The sequence below is a fragment of the Prunus dulcis genome, unplaced genomic scaffold (genome assembly GCF_902201215.1).
Source record: "Prunus dulcis unplaced genomic scaffold, ALMONDv2, whole genome shotgun sequence".
In the NCBI taxonomy this organism is placed as follows: Eukaryota; Viridiplantae; Streptophyta; class Magnoliopsida; order Rosales; family Rosaceae; genus Prunus; species Prunus dulcis.
In genome coordinates this window covers 3,091-23,867 of record NW_023010091.1, presented here as the reverse complement: position 1 = coordinate 23,867, position 20,777 = coordinate 3,091, and the positions used below count along the sequence as shown (strand labels likewise).

Sequence of the window (20,777 nt, the reverse complement as noted above, 5' to 3'; positions counted from 1 at the left end):
TATTGATGTCATGTTCAGATTCTTGTAGATAAACAAAATAGTCATTGGACAAGGCNNGCCTCTTAGGCCTTTGTGACCTCCTGAGTTGTGGATTTGGAACCTGTACTGGTTGATCTGTCTGAACNTCTTCTGCTGCAGTTTGTTGGTNTTCTGTCACTTGTCCTTCTTCATTATTTCTTTCTTCATCCATTGGTGAGTCTTGGTTTTCTCCCAAGACATCAAGAGGTAAAATGGTAACATTTCTCATTTGATTCTCATCTGCAGTTTCCTTGTTTTCCAAAACCTCATCAAAATCAAAATCTNTATCATCTAATCCTCCCTCTTCTTCTTCAATGAAGATTGCTCTTTGTGTTTCCACAAATCTTGTGTTATGTTTGGGACAATAAAACCTGTAACCTTTTGTCCTATCTGGATATCCTATGAAGAAACAACTCACAGTTTTGGAATCAAGTTTCTTCTGCATTGGATTGTATAATTTTGCCTCTGCCTTGCATCCCCAGGTTTTTAGATGAGCCAAACTAGGCTTTCTTTTGCTCCAGATTTCGTAGGGTATCTTGTTTGTAGCTCTGGTAGGTACTCTATTGACAAGATAATTTGCAGTTTTTAAAGCTTCTCCCCATAGAAAAGTAGGAAGCTTTGCACAGCACATCATGCTTCTCACCATCTCTATTAAGGCTCTATTTCTCCTTTCTGAAACACCATTCTGTTGTGGTGTCCCAGGATTTGTATACTGTGCAATAATGCCCTCTTGCTGCAAAAAGTTTGCAAAAGGTCCTGGATTTCTTCCCCTTTCAGTGAACTTGCCATAGAACTCTCCTCCCCTATCTGATCTTACAACCTTTATCTTAGAATCCAGCTGGTTTTCTACTTCTGCTTTGTAGATTTTAAACATTTCCAGTGCTTTGGACTTTTCTGTTATCAGATACACATATCCATATCTTGAAAAATCATCTGTTAAGGTAATAAAATACCTGAAACCATCATGTGTATCAGCTGGGAAAGGTCCGCAAATATCTGTGTGTATTATCTCAAGTAGTTTTTCACTCCTTATCGCCCCTTTCTTTCTGAGATTTGTCAATTTTCCTTTTGCACATTCAATGCATGTTTTATCTTGTTCATGGTGGTTAAGTGGTGGAAGAATTGATTCTTTGCTTAAGAGATTCATTCTTTCTTTCGAGACATGTCCAAGTCTCTTATGCCATAGTGTGAAGGGTTCAGTATTACAAGGTCTTTTTGAACTTAACACATTTATCATCTCTGTACTTTGATTTGGCAATTTGCAGTTCAAACGAAACATCCCATCAATCAACAATCCATTACCAATAAAACTTTTATTTCTGAAAATGGAGAAACCAGACTCATCAAACTCAAACTGTAAGTTTGATTTTACAAGCTTGCTAACTGATAATAAGTTCCTTGTCATAGAAGGTACATAAACGACATCAACTAATTCCAAAACAAAACCTGACTCCAACTCAAGGCTAGCTAAACCAACAAAATCTACTCTAACTCTTTCTCCATTTCCCACGAACACCTTCAAGTCATCCTTGTTTGGCACCCTCTTTGTTTTGAATCCCTGCAGAGAGTTAGTTACATGAACTGTTGCACCACTATCTATCCACCATGAATTAGATAAAACTTCAACTGTATTAAATTCATAAATCACAGAGACATTTTCATGCTTACCTTTTCCCTTTTGCTTGTCCAACCAGCGTTTGTATCTTCTGCAGTCTCTCTTCAAATGCCCAAACTTCTTGCAGAAGAAACACTTCAAGCCTACTGGACCTATGCCCTTTGCAGTCTCATCTTTCCTTTGCTGCTTATCTGCATTCTTGTTTTTGGACCATTCCTTTGGTTTGAATTTTGTATCCTGCACCCAACACACTTGTTCTTTGCCTTTGTCTTTTCTAATACTTTGTTCTTCCTGCACACATATACCTATCAAATCAGCAACTGACCATATCTCCTTCTGAGCAATATAAGTGGTTTTCAACTGTCTAAATATGCTAGGTAGGGAGTTAATGGCGAAGTGCACCATCATGGTCTCATCTACATTGACTTTCAGGGCTTTCAGCTTGTTTCCTATCTCAACCATGTTTAGAATGTGAGTCCTTATGCAGCCTTCTCCATTGTATTTCATGTCTGTCAGCTGGCTCATGAGTGTGCCTATTTCAGCTTTCTTAGATCCTTGGAAGTTTTCTGCAATAGCTTCCATGAACTGCTTAGCATTCTCAGTTTCGATAATACTTCCTCTGACTTCTTCTGAAATAGACCTCCTCATGATCAGAATTGCCATTTTGTTAGCTTTAATCCACTTTGTATATTTTGCCTTAGTCTCAGCAGATGCATCATTAGCAGGTACTGATAGAGCTTCATCAATAAAAACCATCTCATAATCCAGAAGTCCAAGAGCAATTTCCACATCTTCTCTCCATTTCTTATAATTTGAGCCAGTGAGAGTTCGAATCGAGTTATGATTGACTATACATGTTTTAAAACAAGATAAGCACTTTATATAAACAACTTTCCCCAGGACTTTAATCAAACACACTTAACCACATCTTTGGACAGTCAATTAAGCATGCTTTTTTTGACACTGGAAAACGAATAGATATGAACTTCCTGAGAAAAAGATCTTCCACATCTTTAGACAGAAGAAAATCTTTCACTAATCCATATCCATCCATGTTCTATGTCAATCCACCATCATGAAAACGTATCAAACTGCTTACATCTTTGGATAGAAAGTCATTTTGATATGTTCTGCATCATGATGCAAAATTTTTTGATCATGACCTTTGAATACAATGATCATGCAGTGATTGAGTTGCTTTGGCTTACTCAATCACCACACAAACACTGTAAGCGATGATCTTTATAAAAAAAAAAAAAAAAAAAACTGTCATGAACATGATAAAGTTCATACTTTATACTGTTATCATGTTCATACTTTATAACTTAAAAACTGTCAGTTTATTTCCTTTGATTTTCCTGAACGAGATTTGTTAGGTAAAACATGATATAACTTAAGCTCTGATACCACATGTAAGTTCTTGAAAAATATAAACATGTTTAACACTAACCTGAGTCTGACATGGTGCTGGACAAAATGGTTGTGCAAAGGTACTAAAGACTCTTCTCCTAGAAACCGATCCTTATAGCTATAACTCTGATGGGTGAATTTCTGATTAGCTTAGATATTTCGGATCTGGGAGGGAGCCTTCTATTTATACGCATCTATCTAAGTGTCATGCCCATCAAGAAACACTTAGAGATATCCTTCATGCTGTAGAATTAATCTGTTCCAATCCTTGTAAAACTAGGAACCCTTAAGCCTTTTATTAACCTTCTTAAACACTGTTTACAGGCTGCCTAATCGAGATAGGTTTTGAGTTCTTGATAAACAATAAGTCCTTGCCATCCTTTATTGATTAGAAGATCACTTCAGTAGGTTTAAGGCAATAAACCTTCTTACAAGGAGGACTTCTTTGACAGTACCTACGTAGTGATGAGATGTTGTTTTAAGGGTTTTGTGGTTTGGGGTTTAGGTTGGTTTGTTTCGTGTAAGTTGTTTGACTCTTCTGTTTAGTCAATAGCATGGGTGGTACTTTTTCCTACCCTGGGATTTTGTTTCTTTGGAAAGGTTTTAATGAGGCTGCCGTTAACATGCTAGATCTTACCATGTAATGTTCCTTTCAGTTTAATGAAATACCATCTTTTCTATTAAAAAAAAAAAAGTATAGTAAATTGAAACTTTTGTGTGATTCTGAATCTTAAAAACATAACAAAAAATAGTCATTAATATTGTTTCAATAATTGTCTTCGGATAAATATGAATCCACCAATATAAATTAATTAGTGGATGCCAGTGAGGTATAGATCAGTGGGTTGAGCTCTTTCACCTCCACCCACGTGGAGAGAGGTTCGAAAGCCCTAGGCACCCAATGAATATTTGTGTAAACTTTCCTCCCCTAATCTCTTGTACTAAGAAAAAAAAAAAAACTAATTAGTGGGTTATCGGATTTTGTTTCAAACCATTGGACAAATAAAAATGTGTCTTAATATATGATAATTATCCAATAAAATTTTGATTGAATTCAAAATTCTTTTTATTAAAGAAATAGATTATTTACATTTTGAAATTTTTTTTTTTTTCTTATTTACTGTAATACCTCATGAAACTTTTGTTAAATCTCACTTTGTCCCCGAAATTAAAGTGACCCACTTAATCCCCTTGACCATGATTTTGTGTTCTACTTTACCCTATATCGTCAAATCCACCAAAAGCGTGTTAAAATTGCTGACATGATAGGGATATTTTAGTTATTTTTAACATATGGGTCATTTACCCACCAATATGATAAGGCAAAGTGAATCCCACATCTAGCATGGACAAAAAAACTAGTAAAAAATTTATTTACTTTAAAAAAAATTAAAAAATCAATTACATATCATAATTATATAAAAAATTACAAAATCAATTTCCCAACCTCCCTCAGCAGCACCAACCCAAACCTAGCCGCTTTCCCATCCACAACTCTCCTCTACCAACCCAGCCCCTCCCCTCCTTTCTCTTCCCCTCATCTTTCTCCCTTCACAATGGACGAGGCACATTCATTCAAGAAAGACTGCGTCGAGCTCAAATCCAAGACAGAGAAGCTCTCCGACCTCCTCCTCCTCCAAGCGACCATCACCACACAACCCAAAGCCTCACCACCACCACTCCAAACCTACCGAAAAATCACCCATCTCCACCACAACCCACTACACCCACCTTCAACTCCACAAAGCGACCATCTCTCCCTCGAAAAACCCAAAGGCCAATACCAAGAAGATGTTTGATATATCAGAGTCGCTCCACCCGCCTCGTCACAAAGCAGACCCGATTTGATCAATGTATTGGTTGGCCCATTTTGGAATTTCTACCCTCGATGGCATATTGAAGAACCGCTTAGGTGATGAGGATGCCGATTGTGGGAGCAAATTTCCCCACGAGAATATTCAATTGGAAAGATTCCCCTTTCTTCTTCGCCGTCTCTTTCTCCCTGCAAAATAGAACAAATAAGAGGACCACACCCAGGGGGTGTTGGCTAAAGGCCCTCCGATGCCTAAATTAGTTCAATTGAATCGTATAGAAAACAATAGCTAATAGGGTACGGAGATATGTTTATAATAAACCTGGCGGCCAGAGCCTTATGTAAAAGAGAGAGAGAGAGGAGGTAGCTAGGGTCTGTGAGGGAAGATCTCTACAGAGGTTTTAGTAGCAGTTCTGATGTACCTCATCCTTGTGCGTAGCCAAGTATTTATAGTGGCCTTGGAGAGGTTGGTGGGGTTGGTGTAGTTGGTGAGGTTGGTATGGTTGGTGAGGTTGGTGAGGTTGGTGTATTTAGGGAATAGGGATTTAACCGAATCCCTAATTAAGGCGAGAATCAAATACATCCAACTTGAATTAGGTAATTTCTCAATTAATTCAAGTAACCCCCAATTAGGTGAGGTAATTCCCAATTAGGTTAGGTAACTCCCAATTAGGTCAAATAATTTCCAAATTGATTGGCCTAATTATTTGACCTAGGGTTCAGGTTTAATTTGGTTCCCACACCGATGACGACGAGTTTGAGTTCTTTCAGCAATGATCCACGACGGCATCGCTCCAGAACTTGACCCATCTCGGTGTTTTGCCTTCAGACTAGAAACCTGTATCCAGACTCCTTTGTGAGAAATTCGTCGGCAACACAGCCGATTTTCCACTCACTGAGGTTTGCTTCTTGAGAATATGAGGGTCGGAGTGCGATTTCCAAACAAAGACTCGGGATTTCCTGTTTTGCCTTCTTCTGGTTCAATTCTTAGTAACTAGAGATGGGAATGCCAACCCTAACCTTGGAGGTAGACGACCAAGCCTATTCATCAACCCCAACGAATACTTAGTAGGCACTTTGGGTTGCCCATCAATCCTTCCAAGAGGTCAAGATCGAAGTTTTCAATGGAAAATTTTGGGGGTTCATGGGGTCAAGTGGCACCTATCTCTGGTGATTGTGGTCTGATGGTGAAGTTAGGGGAAGGGAGCGAATAAGAGAGATGAAGGAGAATATATTTTTTTAAATAAAAATTTAATTTTAAAAAATATTAATTTTTCTATATATATATATATATATTTTTAACTATACAAGTAATTACATGATTTAATTATATTATTTTAATTTTTATTCCACTTCAGGAAAAAAGTGGGTTATGTATATGACACATCATCATTTGTTATAAAAAGACAGAAATAGCCTTGTCACATCATCAAAATTGACGGAGTTAGAGCACTTCCACCTATTTGCCATGGCAAAAGGGAAGGGGAGGCAAATGCAATTACTGTTTATGTGAATAGTGACTGCCTTAGCAATTTTTTTGATGCAGTCCCACCCATTGTCATGGCAACTCAAGGAAAACTATTATTCACATGAGNNATATGAGGAGAGAAATTTGTATGGAGTTTTGATGTGGGAAGTGGAATATGGCTAGGTATTTATAGAAATTTTTTTTCTGAAAAATTTCATTTTTTGATTTTTTTTTTGGGTATTTAAATTGGTTGCTGATGTCACAATGACGTTAGCGTAAGATCAGCTTGCCCAGGTTGGTGGAGCTGAGTGCTTGCCCTGGCAAGCCTTGGCTGCTGGAAACGGGATTAGGGGCCTAGGGGGCCTCTTTCCCGGGCTAACCCCTCCCGTTGGAAGTGCTCTTATGAATAGAGATAACCGCAGTGGGCAAAGTGGAGCACAAAACCATGGTCAAAGGGGTATCTTTGTTAATCAGTCTAAATACATTACAGATATTTTAAGTAGAGCACATATGTTGGATTGCAAGCCTTGTATCACACCCTGTCATCCAAATCAGAAGCTTCTTAAGGATGGTAGCCTCCTTTTTTATGATCCATCTCATTATCGCAGTTTGGTTGGTACTCTGTGTTAGAAATACAAAAATCAGTGACTAATTAAAACAATTATATAAACAGAATTTATAACAAAATAACAAACTGTAATACAGAATGCAGTATATAAACAATAAATGAAACTGACTTGGCACTACTACAAAAAAGCAAAAAGACGACGGTAAATCACCGTCGTGTATTCGGTTTTTCAATGGTCGTGGAATCCACCGTCATCTGTTCCCTCATAAACCACGACGCTAAATCACCGTCGTCGTTAAAATATACAACGTCATCAACAAATACAAAACGACGTCTTTGTACTGCAAAAAGATCTAAAAAAGCAGTCGAGGATGAGAATAGGCGACCAACTCTCTAAAAAAACCGTCGTTAAAAAGGAAAAATATGACACATATTAACAGAACAAGGCCGCAAGATAGACATACAACGACGAAAATTAAAATAAGGCGCCGTTAAATATCATTTTCACGACAATAAAAAATATGACGTCTTTAAATACATTAGAAGACGACGTTATTGATTCCTACTACGTCGCCTATATAAAAACAGCCGTCGTAAAATAAATTTTCCACTTCGATTTTTCTATAAAAGATGGCGTGGAAATAGTTGTCAGTGTCATTATTTACGACGTATGTATTTATAGAGTAGACGTTGAACAACGACACAACGTCGGTTACAAATATATGAGAGTCGTATTACAAAATTTATACGTCCTATTTTCAGAAACAAACAACGACGATAAATATTAGACGTTGTTAAATAAAACAACGTCGAAAACAAATAAAAACAGACGTGTTTAGTCTGCTAAAGTTTTAAAAAATAGTCGAGGATGAGAATAGGCGACCAACTCAAACAAATCACCGTCGTTAAAAAGGAAAAATATGACACATATTAAAAGAACAAGGCTGCAAGATAGACATACAACGACGACAACTAAAACACTACGCCGTTAAATATAATTTTCACGACAAGAAAAAATATGGCGTCTTTAAATACATGAGAAGACGACGTTATTGAAATCTACTACGTCTCTTATTTACAAACAACCGTCGTGAAATAAATTTTCCACTTCGACTTTTCTAAAAAAGATGACGTGGAAATAGTTGTCAGTGTCATTATTTACGACGTATGTATTTATATAGTTGGCGTTGAAATGCGAAACAACGTCGGTGGCATTTATATAGTCGACGTTGTATTTATATGTATTCATTACTCACGGCGCACTTATTAATGTAGACGACGTTGAACTTCTAAACAACGTCGGTTCCAAATAAATGAGAGCCGTATTACAGAACATATAGGCGGCGTTGATTATGATGAGAGCCGTATTACAAATAACGTCGTTTAATTGATATTAGACGGCGGTTATAATGAATTACCGTCGGAATTCATTTCGTTCCTCTTCGTTTATAAAAGAACTTGCGGCGTGGAAAATGTATGATGACGTCGTATTTTTTAACGTTCAGATTATATATCTCGTTTTTTAGACGTCGGTATTATGGGATTGGAGTCGTGTTATTTTGAATTACATGGCGGTTCTTAATCCTTCCCCGACGTGATATCTTGAATAATTGCTTCACAATAGCGTCGTGGTTCTTCATTGTTACGTTGCTTTAAGACGTCGGTAAATATGCTGAATAACTGGTTCACCATAACGTCGTGTTTTATTTGAACAAGTCGTTTTTATGCAGAATATAATGATGTAATCTGGAACCAGTATTTTTTGCACTGATTGTTTTGTGGCCAAAACCTGTATAATGAAAGTGAAGAAATCACATTACAATATATTACAAAATTAATGTCATACACTGCCAATTACATAAGCATCATTCAATCCATATATCTTCACACCCACCTCGAATATTTTGACCACCTAACTCACCCACCAGTTCATCAAATGTGTCAACATTTGGCATCCCTCTAGTAAATGGCTCACACTCAATTATCACATCACCTAAGACTTCATCACCAATAACATCATTATATTCTCTATTAGGCATTGATAACACTACCGACCAACCACGATGCATCGGGGCGTCAACAAAAAATATTTGTTTGACTTGAGAAGCCAAAACAAATTGGTCATTCCTATGTCCAATTTTACTCAAATCTACAAGGGTAAATCCAAGTTAGTCGACTACAAGACCAGAACTATCTATCCAATCACACCTAAAGACTGGGATTGTAAACTTTTGGTAGTCAAGGTCCCAAATTTCTTGAATGACACCATAGAAACCCATATTTGAGAGAATTGGGTTTTTATCCTTGGCACTAACAACTTGCATGGTATGTGCAAGTAAATAAACTCCACTATTTTGAGTTGTCCGCACATCATCTTGTGCCTTGATATTGAATTTAATACCTTTAATAAGATAGCTCCTATATAATTGCACTGCCATGTTTGGACCAGCTGCTAGCCACCTTAAATTTTCTGATACACCATGATTGTCTTCCTCAAGTTCACTTTGAACCTGCAAATTAATCATATCTTAATTCAATCTAACATAGAAATAAGAAGAAAATTAAAAGATAAATATGTTATTCAACAACATATACCTTGAAGCGTAGCCATTGAATGAAAGTGCTATTGTGCTTATCCTGCAGCCACTTTGTTCTCTTTCTAAATTTTGGATAAGCGGTCTTGATGTGGATCATATGTTGCCTACATGACACGAAAAATTCAAGCATTACGGTCCCAAATATATAAGATAAACATAAGAAATAATTTAAAATGGAAACTTAAAGAATAAAACTCATACATACTCGATATAAGGTAGGACTTCCTCCGTATTCTCCAAGACATATAGATGTGCTTGATTCAACAGGTCATGATCAACTACGCTCACTGTGCAACCTGATAATGGCTTTGAAACTCCCATCTTTTGGCTTGAAGGCACTCAAACTGTACTAACATCAGATAAATGCTGAGTACAAAACTCTACCGCTTCTTCAGCTATATACCGCTCAGCAATGCAACCTTCGGGACGAGTACGATTCTGAACATACCCCTTCAGCACTTTCATATATCTTTCAAGCGGATACATCCACCTAAAATATACTGGCCCACATAGACGAACTTCTCTGACAAGATGTACTACTAGATGAACCATGATATCAAAGAATGAAGGGGGAAAGTACTTCTCAAACAAACACAGAGTAACTACTACATCTTCTTCCAACTTATCTAGCTTGGAAACATCAACAGTCTTTGCACATATAGCATTGAAGAAGAAGCACAAGCGAGTTATTGCATACCTTGCAGGCTTCTCCAAAACAGAACGAATTGCCACAGGGAGCAATTGTTGCATTAAGGTATGACAATCATGTGATTTAAGGCCAGGAAGTCTTGAATCTTGTAAAGATACAAGATTTTTAATATTTGAAGAATAACCTTCAGGGACCTTCATACCATAGAAAAAATTGCAAACCTCTCTCTTCTCTGCTCTTGACAAATTCCAAGGCCCAGGAGGCAAACGAGTACGTCTTTCTCCATACTCGGGTTGCAAATCAGTTTTGACCCCATGTTCAATAAATCTAATCGAGCAGCAATCCCATCTTTATTTTTTCCAGGGATCTCCAACAATGTACCAATGATACTATCGCAAACATTCTTCTCAATGTGCATAACATCTAGGGCATGCCTCACAGGAAGGTATTTCCAATACTCGAGATCAAAGAATATTGATTTCTTCTTCCAACAAACTCTGTCACCATTTTCAACCATATGCAGCACTTCTTCTCGGTTAATGGCTCGGGAGGTATGCCATATTCAGGTTTCCCATTAAAAGCTGCACGTTGCCTCCTATATGGATGATTGATTGGTAACCATTTTCTATGCCCAATGTAACAAATTTTGTGGCCATTTTTTAACCTGTGACTAGGTGTATCATCGCCGCATATTGGACAAGCTTTATATCCTTTAACAACACAACCAGATAAGTTTCCATAGGCGAGGAAATCATTAATTGTCCACATTAATGCAGCTCTAAGTGTAAAGTATTCTCCATTATGTGCATCATACACTCCTCTAATCCCAACCCACAAAGATTTTAAATCATCAATCAAAGGCTCCAAGTAGGCGTCTATATCATTTCCGGGTTGTTTAGGACCGGAAATCAATAAGGTTAACATCATGAACTTTCGTTTCATGCACAGACATGGAGGGAGATTATATGTAACTAAGATAACCGGCCAACAACTATATCTGCTACTTAGAGAACTGTGGGGATTGAATCCATCAGATGAAAGAGCCAATCTCAAGTTTTCGGCTCATTACCAAACTCAGGCCATTTATCATCAAGAAGTTTCCAAGACGGGGAATCCGCCGGATGAGACATCTGACCGTCAATTGATTTTCTAGCAGCATGCCAAGTCAAACTCTTAGCTGTCTCATGTGATTGAAACATCCTTTTAAACCTTGGAATTGGAGGAAAATACCACACCACCTTGGCTGGCACACCCTCTTTCAAGATTGAATCTTTGCCTTCCTTCCACCTTGAGATACCACAAGTAGGACAATTAGTTGAATCCTCATACTCCTTCCTATACAAGATGCAATCATTGGGGCATGCGTGCATTTTCTCATAACTCAGCCCCAATGCACACAAAGTCTTTTAGCCTCATACATAGAGGTTGGTATTGTATTTCCTTCTGGAAGCAAATCGCCTTGAAGTATCAATAATTCGGTAAAACAGACATCACTCATCCCATGTTTTGCCTTCAAATTATACAACTTCACTAATGCCGATAACTTCGTGTACTTTCTACAACCGGGGTACACTGGTTGATCTCCATCCCCAATCACATTGGCAAACTCATACGGATCGGAACCAAAATCACCAAAATCACCAAAATCATTATCATCCATATCAATTTCTTGAGACACAAAACTGTACCTACTATGGCCATCATCTTCTTCAACATTTCTACTAGCATTAGTAGTTGCTTCCCAAGGTTCTCCGTGAAATGTCCAATTCTTATAGCTTTGGTCAATTCCATTAAAATATACGTGATCCCTTATAATTCCAACCCCAAACAACTTCAAATTAACACATTTAACACATGGACAACGGATATGTGTTGTAGTTAGAAAATTTTCTACAGCAAAGTTCAAAAATGCTTCCACCCCAAATTCATAAGCCTTCTATCTTCTATCCGAGTGCATCCATGACTTATCCATCTCCGACACTATAACCTATTATCTATAATAAAGTGAAAATACAGGCAATGACCATCACTATAGCAGATTATACAAAGATCTAATAGCAAGTAATACACAACAGAGACGACGGGTTTTAAACAAAAACAGGCGTATTTGGCATATATAGACGACGGATTTTCAACAGACGTCGTCTATTATAAGTAATACAAATGACGGTTTATGAAAAAACCGTCGTGTATAAGTAATACAACGACGGTAGTTTAAAAAAACCGTCGTGTAATCGTCGTCGTATGCCTAAAAAGGCGTCGCGTCTCAGTTTATTTTCAAGAACCCAAAACCCATTAAGAACATAACATATATATGAAACCAAGCAAGAAACCAACATATACATGAAACCAAGCAAGAAACCAACATATACATGAAACCAAGCATGAAAACAATAAATCCATTCCCAATTCAACATAACATAGGGTGATTAAAAGATCAGACAAAATTAAATCCATTCCCAATTCAACATAACAGATAATGTAATCCATGAACCCATTAAACAGAAAATCCATGAACCCATACCTATAAGCACATTATTAACAGATCGAAAAGCATATACCTAAAACCCTTTAACAAAACAACCTAATATCATTCAATGAATTTACAAGGGGAAGATAGGGTTTGTACTTACAGGTTGGACGAGATCACAGATTCGACGGAGCCTGGAGAGTGCAACTTTTAATTAGAGCAGAAGTGAGAAAGCGAAATGTTATGTTGCGCGAAATCTGAAAATTTTAGGGTTCAGGGTTAGAAGTATAAGAATAAGAGCCAAATCTAAAAAATTTAATTCGCGTGAAAATTTTTAGAGAGTGCGCTCTTTAAAACGTCGAAAGAAAAACCATGGCGAAAGTTCTACAAGAACAGACGTAAATGTAATATTCCACGACGGAGAAACTGAACGTAACACCGTTTATTCGACGCTTCATTTTTTGGATTAATTTTAAATTTATTTTGAATATTTTGATATAAAGACGACTGAAAAACCACGTCGGGGTTAATAAATTGAAGACGTTGTAAATTATAATAGACGACTTACATATTAAAATGACGTCGTTTAAAGTAGAAACCATGTCGGATATTTTACTGCACGACGTAACATATGTATTCCACGACTCAACCACCGTCGTTTAAAATTAATACCCTAAACCCTTAAAACTAAATTATATAATTTAAAATTTTAAGTTTATAAAAGGGTTTATGGTTTTACAACCTAATATATACCCTATACTACCCAAAAATTATACTTTAAAAATAAACCCCAATAAATAACAACCCTAATCTCTAAACCCTAGTCTCTAAACCCTAAACCATAAAACTAGAAGTGATTTTATGACTCATCAAAACAATTTTGTTTTGGATGGTCATTTTAAATTTTTGTTATTCAAAATGAATTTTTTTCAAGGTTTAGGGGGAAGAAAATATATCAATGACTTCATAGGAGTTGACTTTTCATTTTTCTGATTTATTTTAAATTTATTTTGAATATTTTGATATAAAAATAATAAAATATTCTTATCACAACAACAAACCATGTTGGTGTTAAGAAATTGTAGACGTCGTAAATGAGAAACCATGGCTGATATTTAACTATCCGACGTAAAATATATATTCCACGACATAACCGCTGTCATTACAAAGTACTACCCTGAACCCTTAAGAAATTGAAGACGTTGTAAACCATAAACGACTCAATTGTTCAAAGAACGTCGTCTAAATATCCTTTTACGTCGGATTTGTTTAAAACGAAACAACAAAAAACGACGATTTTTGACTTCATTAGGTCGTTGGAAAAGTATTACACGTCGGTTACGCAATTTGTATGTTTGTTTTTTTTTTAATTTAAAAAACCTCAAAAAAATTTTACATTATATATTATAGACAAAATTTGTACATTATACATAAATATCAAGTGTTCAATAATTCCCCTATTCCACGTGAAGGCAAACAAACTCTGCCCATTCATTCCAGACTTCATCAATTGCTTCTTGGGGTATGGCGCTTCCTGTTTTCCCTTGGCATACTGCATAAACAATGACTATTAGGGTTTATAAATAAAAAGAAATTCAATCACAGACGACGATATTTTTCATAACCGGCGTAGTATATCTATTCAACGACGGTAATTTTACATGACCGTCGTTGATAATACAAAAAACGACGTAAAATGTATGAAGGTAATTTCTTCTTACCTTCTTCTCAAACGCCAAGGAAGGATCCATGATGATGTCCCTCATGAAGCGCATCACATAATACCCGCATTCGACACTGCTGGGTTGCTTTGGTGTGCTTGACAGAGTTTTCCAAATTACTGCTTTACGGCCTGCTCTGGCTATGTGAGAATTATATATTTTTATAGCACTGTTCACGATGTTTTTGGCCTCTTCATCGACCACACGATTTTCGGGCAGAGGATCCAGAAAATAGACGGTTTCCCTCTTTGCTCTCACAATCAGCAAGATCCAATGACGGTTGCACAAAATTAATATAAAAACGACGGTTATTTACAAAAACGACGTATTATAATATTTCACATGACGAAATAAAGTAGCAATCGACGACATTATATATTTATCACGACGATAAATAACTACCGGCGTGGTTAGTAGTTTCAAACGACTCAATAAAATAAAACACCGACGTGGTTAGTTTATACGTTGTCATTTATTGAAAATCATAAAAACAAAATCCTGTTAAGGAGACTAACCCTGGATTGTAAGGCATCATGAAAATCTGTTCACCATCAGTCTTCTGAAGTCGAGCTGCTACCAATCGTGATCTGTCAGCTATTGTGTCAGAGTTGGCACTAACTGTAGCAGGGTCGATAAAGCCAACCATGCTGCACATATTTGCTTGTTTCAAAACATCATGTAAGTACCTAAATACATAAAATAATATAAACAAGTCAGCACAAAAAACCACACGACGGTTATGTATAACAAAACGACGTATTATAAAATTTCACACGACGTACTGAAATAGAAAAGGGCGTTATAATATATTTATCACGACGGTACATACTAACGACGTGGTTAGTTAGTTAAGACGACGCAATAAATAAACCAACGACGTATTATTTTAGAATGACAAACCTCATATATATAGCAACCACAGTAGCTCCTATTTCTTCCATGCCTGCAAATTGTGTAATATCTTCAGGCAGGAGGAAGGTATAGCGTTCACGACCAAACACCTCCTTATCAATTGTAAATTGCAGGGTCTTATCCTCAGGCACGAGTGTCGTTTCCACATAACGACAAAGGGTTTTTAAAGAAGATGGCGCCTCCATATTTGAATAATCAACAACTTTAATAACCTGTTTAAAGAAAAAAAAAATGACGTGGTAATTCAATAAAAACGACGGTTTAAGGAATAAAACGTCGTCTGAAAAGAATTTAAACGACGGTGAAAAAACCGTGGTGGTGAATAATTTATTACGTCTTAGAAAAAAATTCCGCCGTCTAAGTTGTAAACAAACGACGGTTTAAAGAAAAATATCGACGTCTGAAATTTTGAAAAACAAATAAAAAAGGCAAAGTTATGTGAACATACCTGGTCATCATGCTTTTCTTCATCTTCTTTCTCCTTTTCATCTTGTTTTTCTTCTTTCTTCTCTTCATCTTTTTTTTCTTCTTCCTTCTCTTCATCTTTTTTTTCTTCATTCTTCTCTTCATCTTGATTTCCTTCATTTTTCTGTTTTAAGTAATAAAGAATGAAGAGAAAGTAAAAAAATTAAATTCAAACGTCGTGGTAAGACAAAACACAAGACAGTATGTAAGAATTATGGACGTCTTAAATTATTAAACGATGGTAAATAGTAAATGTCATGGGATTTATATATTACGTCGGGAATGACTAACACCGTCGTCTAAAAACCACAAAGTTTTAAAAATAACGACGTTTAATGGCGTGTAAAACAAGTAAACTAAATACGACGTGGTATTGAAATACAAACGACGGTTTATTTTTAAAATCGTCGTGGTATGTATTTCAAGCGACGGTTTTATTAATAATAACGACGTCTAATAGTTTTTAAAAAAACAGAGAATTCAAAGTTCAGATATGTTACCTTTTCTTCCTGATGTTTCCCATTTTTGGCAGTATCATCCTCAAAATGTAGGGATCTCACATCACCTGTAAGAACCCAAAACAAAATATCTAAAAAGAAAAAAAATATCTAAAAAGTAAGGAAAATATCTTTTAGCGAAAAGACAATTTTGCCCTTGTATTATTTAATAGGGGAAATTTTGACTTTTTGATTGAGAAACAATTTGGGAATTCCGCTTGCGCCATTGCGTAGAGCACGGCGAAAGGAGTCCGTAGACACGGAGTGGGGCCGAATCGGAGTTGTAACGAAAACGTTATGGTCAAAAGAGTCTCAGTGGCATAACCGTAAATATTTCGAAGTTGCATCTATATAAACCCAGACTCTGCGCGAAACGGGCCGCCGACTTCCAGAGGGTGCTGGCGCAGCCTCCAAGCTCCAATGGCCCCGGGACCGGTGGCGTTGGAACCGCCATCGAGTTCCCTACCTTCTCCAACCGACCTCAACCCCGGGGCCGCCCTGAGCTGGCCGGAAAATCGTGTTTTCAGACGGAGGTTCGTCCGAAGCTACCCAAACTTCCAGCTCGAAATTCTCCTTCGTTTCTCCACCAAATCGATCGAGTAAGGTATGTTTTCTCAGCTATTGTTCGTGCTCTAGCTGATGGGTGTATGGGGTTCGATCGATTTTAGCTCTAAGGGGTTCGATTTTGAACTTGAAAATTTGGCCGAACTTCGGCCCTTCGAAACTACTGTATCCGGTCACTTTTTGGGGGTTGTCCAAGAACAAAAGTGACTCCAAATGGGGTGTTTTGCCTAGGGTAGGAGTTTGGAGTCTTGGTTCCGAGATTTTTCGGCCACCCGAAATCGCTTTGGACACCCGATCTGTCCCGCGCTGTGGCGGCGCGTGGCCCAGGGTGGTGGCACTTACGGATCCTGGCAGTTTGGTCCTCATTAATAATTACGATGCATTAAGTTGCTGAGTCTAAATTCGATCCGGTACCCATTTCCCCGGCAGATTTTCCATATCGCGCGATCCGTGGGTGCAGTGTCGTGTAATCGTTGGATTGCGCTGAATTTTGGATATGTCGGCCTACGTGATTTCAGGATCGCGTAGGATTCGACGGATCGCGAATCGGAGTCCCGGATACTCCGGAATCGCGAACCCTGGGGCTAGGGTTAGGGTTTTAAGCGATAACGCGATTTTGGTCAATCCGATCGTCCGATTCGGACCAAATTCGCAGAACATGGTTCCCGTTCTATGAGAAACCTTCAGGGAAGTCCAGATTGGCCATCGGAGACCGTGGACCCCACGGGTCCCAGGTCGGCCGATCTGATAGTTATCGCTTAGCTGAGTATCGGACCTCCCAAAATTGGTCCAACTATCCGAAAAGGCTAGTGTGGGCATATGAGTATTTTGAATCGAAAAGTACGTATTTTAGGAGCCGGGGGCAGGGTGTTTAATTGGAATTCGTTTTATTCAGTAGTTTATTAATTTAATCTTTATGGATAATCAGGCACCAGGAACCCGACAGAATTGCAAAGGAGACCTTCGAAGGGTCGCAGTAGCTTGGACCATCTGTGAGTGGACCTTCTTTCCTAAGTCAGATTTCATAAATGATTTGATGTGCTTTTATATAAATAAGTTTTATAAATGAGTTTATATTGATTTTATATAAATAAGTTTTTAGAAATGAATTTATTTGAATAAGTTTCTTTATTTGATATTAAGTAAGTTTTATTACGGTTCGGAACATGATCAGTACAGTAACAGTTCTATAAATTTGTGCTGCTTATTTACCAGTTATAGAAACAGAGTTTGAGGTTGAAATCAGATGAGACAGCAGCACAATTTGTGATTTCAGTTGTTATTCAGATTTTTCTAAAGGCTTTTATTTTAAACCCACCTCGTACCCATTTTCTTTATGGTGATTACCAAGAGTCGGACCGATGTCTACGGACATCCAGTCTGATTATAGTTCAGTCAGTGCACTTGACTTTGCCTCACGAATTTCGGGGACGCTCGGACCGTGAGTGCCAGGATTTGCGGCTCGGCAGACTTGGTGTCCCGAGACCTGCCAGGATTTGCGGCTTGGCTGACTCTGTGTCCCCGAGACCTGCCGGAGGATACGGATGTCGGCGGCCTTCGGTCCCGTCACTGCAGGCATTTCGGCTGACTGCAGGTGTCATCGAGGAATCTGCCGGCGGGGCAGGCTGATCATAGTCCCCTGATTTCGCCAGTTTGCGGCTCGGGTAGCCTGTGTGACGCCCGAGACCTGCCAGGGAATTGACGGAAAAGACAGGGGTACAAATATGTGGTATTTTCAAAGGATTTTGAGTTTCTTTTATTAAATTATGATTTTTAGTTATTTTAAATCAGTTTTTCTGATTTTTCAGGCATAGATACCTTTATATTTGTTCAGTTATGCAAGGTTTGAGTACAGAGTTTTTATACACGTTTGATTTCAGCACCTTTATGAAAGCTTTGATTTCAGTGGTTTTGTATGAAACTTTCGAGCTTGAATATGACTGATATAGAATGCCTTGAGTTGAATATGCCTGATGCAGAAAGGACGTATTCAATTTTATTTAGCTAAATTTTCTTTTTACAATGGGGGATATTATGTTATGAAAATTGTTTTGAAGAACATTATTTTTGTCCACTAACATTTCCAACCTGTTTTTCGCCCCCAGGCCATAGAAGTACGCGGGATCCACCACCGGGCCATTCTTAGCTTCCATGTCTCAAACCAGGTATGGTGTTGTAGAAATCCTCACAACCCTGAGGGACTCAGAGAACGCTCCGATATCCAGATGGAAATGTAGTGATTAGGGTTGAAATTGGTTGATTGACTATTCTGGCAGTTGGTGAAGAATTATTAGCTTGTTTAACAGGTGGAAAACTTTGGGATTAGTGAAAATACAGGGGAGACTCTGCCGAATTTTTGGCAGAAGTCTAAGGAAATTTTAAAGCGATATTGAAATAAGAAGGGTAAAAAGGTCATTTGTGCCCGACATTCGCCAGGTGTCGGACACGCACAGGACTTGGCTCGAATTCCAAAGTGGAAATTGGGTCGGGTCCAGAGCAGCTTGCTTTGTCAGACATTGGATTTTTGGGACTTTGGCTAATTCTTGGTTTAAGCATGCTTGGATCAAAATTAGGAATTAATTGGGAAAGCTGACTCAGGAAATGCTCCCTCTCAGCCTCTACCAATTGTTTGGTTCTAGCCTCCGTCCTTAAAGCCTCTTCCCTTGCCTTAGCTTCCATCTTTTTATTCTCTTCTTGAAGGAGAACTCTTAAACTGTCCTTTAAACGGTCGTCAAAGCTCATCCTCTGTGGTTTTGGTAAATTGAAATATTGCCTTGGGGAAATCCTAGCAACTACACCTCTCACTCTGCCTGGATGCTCGGGGCCCAAAGCCATGGTCAGCACATCATTGCTGTCAGATACACTGACTTTGCCTTCCGAGACTTGTTTTTGCAATTCATCCTAAAACAAAGATATATAAAAAAGTAAGAACAAAAAACACACGACGGTTATTTATATACAAACGACGTATTATATAATTTCACACGACGCAATAACATATAAATCGACGTTATTATAATTTATCACGACGGTAGACGTGGTTAGTTTTTTAAAACGACGAAATGAATAAACCACCGACGTCTTATGCTTTATTTACAGATAACAAAGGGATGATTCAATATTCACACCTTTAACGACCTTGTTTAAAACATTTCGACGTAGTAATTTAATACAAACGACGCGAAAATGAACCACCGACATCTTATGCTATAATTATAGAAAACAGAGTAGTGATTCCTGATTTAGACCTTTAACGACGTTTTTTAAAAAGTTTCGACGTGGTAATATCATTCACACGACGAAAAAATATAACATAAGGCGTAATAAGAATTTTTCACAGTTTAATAAAAATTTAAAACAGAGTGAGTAGGCTTACAATTAATTTTGCTTTCTCTGCCACCTTTGGATCGGGGATGTTACCATGTTTGTGCTGTCTAGCTCTCTTCCATAAGGTAGATCGATCAATTTCTACCCCAGGCATGGTTTCCTCCAATTGATCCTCCAATCCAGCATATCCTTTTTGAGACAATCGATGATTGTACTCAAGTTTCTCCCTAATCTGTGCATGTTGAGAATGCACAGACTCAAAATCTTTGGATAACCTTGAAGCTACAAAGGCATCCCATTGTGCTTTCTCTATGAATTTATATGTTTCAGGGGGTTGGCTTAATTCCTCCCTGTCATTGGTGTATGGAAGGATATAATGCCTCGTTAGTGTAGACTTGAAATCCTTCCATTTCTTGGCAGCAGAAGCTAACACAGAGTTCTTGCAACCTTGACCTACCACAAAAGCAATGTCAACTGCTTCCCAAATCTGCTCCTTTATATCCTTGGGGATTTGAGCCCATTTCATGTCCACAAGTGGAACTCTGGAGCGTGACAACACACCAATGTAGGACTGCATCTCACTATGTGCTTGGCCAATTCCTTTCCCCCTTTTATTGTACTCAACAATTGGCCTGAGTTTCTGAAGTTTTTTCTTCACAACACGAGGCATTGTGCTCATACCT

At 37.9% G+C, this 20,777-nt stretch overlaps 1 long non-coding RNA gene across 1 annotated transcript; it reads left to right on the top strand.

Annotated features, from left to right (window-relative positions):
* Positions 1-16,766: 16,766 nt before the first annotated feature.
* LOC117612856 lies at positions 16,767-18,993 on the top strand. Its single transcript, XR_004583582.1, has 3 exons — positions 16,767-16,807; positions 17,696-17,759; positions 18,873-18,993. It is a non-coding gene; the product is annotated as an uncharacterized LOC117612856 (long non-coding RNA).
* Positions 18,994-20,777: the final 1,784 nt, after the last annotated feature.